The 3,684-nt window shown below is 36.6% G+C and overlaps 1 pseudogene; it reads left to right on the forward strand.

Moving 5' to 3' along the window:
• The first annotated feature begins 1,791 nt into the window (after window positions 1–1,791).
• Window positions 1,792–3,021, forward strand: LOC136209491 (thaumatin-like protein 1; annotated as a pseudogene).
• The last annotated feature ends 663 nt before the right edge of the window (window positions 3,022–3,684 follow it).

The raw sequence follows: 3,684 nt of genomic DNA on the forward strand, positions 1-3,684 counted from the left end.
CCCAAACGACATGTTACACCCAACTATAGTTGAACCACCAATATCTCTCCCATCTCCATAGCCATAAATCTCCACAAATAAGCTAATGTCATCATGCTCCTCAAAGAGATTAATAAGCCCAAAGTCATTCTCCCCTTCCTCAAGAATAATGCCTTCACTTTTCTCAAACTTACAAATAAAATTATGCTTAAGAGGCATTTTATCAAACACTTGGGGAACATCACTTGCTACATGGACTTTCCCAACATCCTCACCTACCAACACTCTTTCCTCCTCATCCACACATAAATCCACATTCTCATCCACAACATCATTATCAAATAACCCACAATGAGAATCTAATCCACACACAACATCACAAATAACCAAATTCTCCATATTCTCCATAGCAATAGGACTATCCACAACTTCAATATGAGAGATGGGAAGTTTAGGATTTACCTCTTCAATGTGTAAAGGAGAAAAGATTGGTGAGGGATCTTTAGGAGGAACTTCTATGGTGGATTGGGAATCATTTCGGTCTCCTTGCTTGAGGCTCTCCATGGATGCCACAAGCTTCCTCCTTAGCTCGTTTATCACCCGAAAATCCTCCCGAGTAGACTCTCTATACCTCATCACGATGGCTTTGAGATTTTCCAACCCCTTATTGGCAGTTTCTTCGGATCTATGAGATGAACTTGGTTGAACCATAGTCGAAAGAAGTCTCCATTAAGGAAAACGATCGGCTCTGATACCAACTGATACAGATTAGTTCCGGACGGGTTAGTTTTAATCGTAAACTAACAAATATGTTCTTCTCTAGCTAAACTAGAAGGAGTGAATCTCAGGTTTTATGGACTAAATCCATAGGAATATTGAAATCCCCATTGTTGAAGGTGAAAAACCTTACAAAAGTTTCAATGAAGAAGATATAGTTTTGTATTGATAAAAGTTAAAGATTACAAAGAAAGAGATGAATTTATATCATCTCATAAACCTAATTACCAAATTACATAAAAGGTTAAGGAACATAACTAATTAAAATGTAATAAAAAGGGTAAATTGGGTGAACAAGGGGGCTGATTTGTAAATAAGAGGGAAACAGATGGGCCAGATGTGTAAATAAAAAGGAAGCTGCAATAAGAAGCAAGTTTCTTAAAAATGAAGGCACGCGGAACGTGCCTAATTCCAATCCCCGCGTGGATTGGTCTCTGAACTTTTATCCGGATCATTCCTTCTTTCATGCGGAGCGTGTTTTCCCCCACGCGGAGCGTGCCCAATCCAAGCTACGCATAGGTGACCTCCTGGACTTTTCTCCGGATCAATCCTCATTCACGCGGAGCGTGCCTGAGCTGCTGAGTTGTTGTGTGGCACTGTTTTGGTCTCTTTACTCGCTTGTTGCTCGTGCTTGGTTCTTCCTCCGACTTCCCTCGTCCGGACCCAATCCTCCAAAGAGATGCCCCGCATCATTATTCTAATGGAATTATAATATGGCATTTATATATATATATATATATATATAAGTAAAAATTTCGGTGTCAACACATTAAATGTATATTTAAGGGGAAATCTCATTAGATTTTGATAATATATTGTTTTTTTCCGGAAAATCACCGGTATCCAAATATTAGCCAAAGATTTATTAACGAAGAAGGCTAAAGTTAATTAATTTGAAAAGTAAAATCCAAATAAATCTGTTCCCTTGATAGATTAAATCCAAATAATAATGTAAAAATGAGTAAAAATCCTTATAAATAGCACTCTTCACATTTCATACACATAAATCAAAATTATTTTCAGAGAAAGCAATCAAAACAATCAATTAGCGGAATGGCGATCATATCGATTAGAGGAATTTTTGCTCTTCTTTGGGCCACCTTCTATTGTTTAAGTAAACAATTTCTCCTTAATCTACCTGTCTGTCAATTTTGTTATTTTGATTCTGAGTACTCAAATAGGTTTATGGTTTTTAAGAAAATATCAATTTAGATCCTACATATAAAATAATATTGATATAGACTTAATGTTTAAAAAAATACAAATTAAGGCATTGATAACGGAACGAGACACGTTATTGATATTACTCCGTTAAGTTTTATCAATTGTATGTGGAAGGAGAAATCAGAACTTAACGGAATAATATGAATGAATTGTTTCCATTCCGTTAAAATTAACAAAAAAAAAAAAATTTAATTAATATATTTATTAGTTAATTACAATTATTCTTTTTTTATAAATAAATTACTCATTGTTTTAAATAGTTGTTAATTTAAATAAGCTTTATTTTTGGTACTTGTAGGTGTTCATGGAGCCATATTCACCTTCCGAAACAACTGTCCTTACAAAGTATGGCCGGCAATTCTAACCGGCACCGGCCCTCCAATTTCCGTCACCGGATTTGAATTACCTTCAAAATCGTCGGGGAATCTAACTGCCAAACCTTCTTGGAGCGGTCGGATTTGGGCCCGAACCCAGTGCACCATGGACTCATCGTATAAATTCACCTGCGCCACCGCCGACTGCGGATCCGGTCACATTCAGTGCAATGGCGCCGGCGGAATCCCGCCTGCCTCCCTTATTGAATTCACTTTAGCTCCGAATTCCGGTGGAGAAGACTTTTACGATATTAGCCTCGTCGACGGCTTTAATTTGCCCCTTTCGGTCACACCACAAGGCGGCGCCGGTTGTAAGAGCGTAAGTTGTCCGGCGAATATAAACTCTGTTTGCCACCGGAGTTGGCTGTGAAGGGAAGAAGTGGTGTGATTGCTTGCAAGAGTGCTTGTTTAGCGTTGAATCAACCGCAATACTGTTGCACCGGAAATTATGGTTCGCCGGATAAATGTTTTCCGACGAGATATTCGAAGATTTTTAAGCAGCGATGTCCTCAAGCTTATAGTTATGCTTATGATGATAAAACTAGTACTTTTACATGTGGTAGTGGTGCTAATTATCTCTTCACATTTTGTCATTAGATTTTAGTTTTTTCTTATAATTATCAATTACTATGATTAATAAACTATTTTAAATAATAATAATAGTAATTTGAGTGTGATAGGCCTCCTGCAGACATCCAGAGTTACTTTTTTTTTTTTTTTATCTTTGTGGTACTGGTCATCCTAGATCATTCGGATCTAGTATTTCGTTGTTGTTTTTTTGAGGTCTAACCCCCTCCTTCTTACCCAAAAAAAAAAAAAAATAGTAATTTAGAAGCAGTATTCAGCAATTCACATTAATTATTAGTAAATGAATAAATATTTTCTAAATTTTAAAAATTCGAATTTGGAATGGGAAATTAACAACACTTCTTTATCTCTTGAGTTGTTCTACCATATCGGCTGCTCAAGACTTTTGGTCTCTACGCTGGCTCGATGGAAAAAATGCGATGATATATTATGGGTGATTGGAGTGAAGTCGTAACAAGATAGCCGTATTGGAAGGTGCGATTACATCACCTCCTCTTCAGGAAGAGGTAATGCGTGTTGGGTATTTAGTTCGACACTGATTTACACTAAAAAAGAATGGAGCTACGTATTGTCGATGAAAGTCTTCTTTCTTGATGGTGGTGAAGCGCACTCCTGATAATCGCGTAGTTATACTTAAAATTCCACTTGAAATGATTCTAATCTGCTTAAACTTATAACATAATCCACTCATTAAATTATGATTAAGAAACAATCCATAATAACTATTTTAAGTCGGTAAATA

The sequence above is a fragment of the Euphorbia lathyris genome, chromosome 10, assembly GCF_963576675.1.
Source record: "Euphorbia lathyris chromosome 10, ddEupLath1.1, whole genome shotgun sequence".
Lineage (NCBI taxonomy): Eukaryota > Viridiplantae > Streptophyta > Magnoliopsida > Malpighiales > Euphorbiaceae > Euphorbia > Euphorbia lathyris.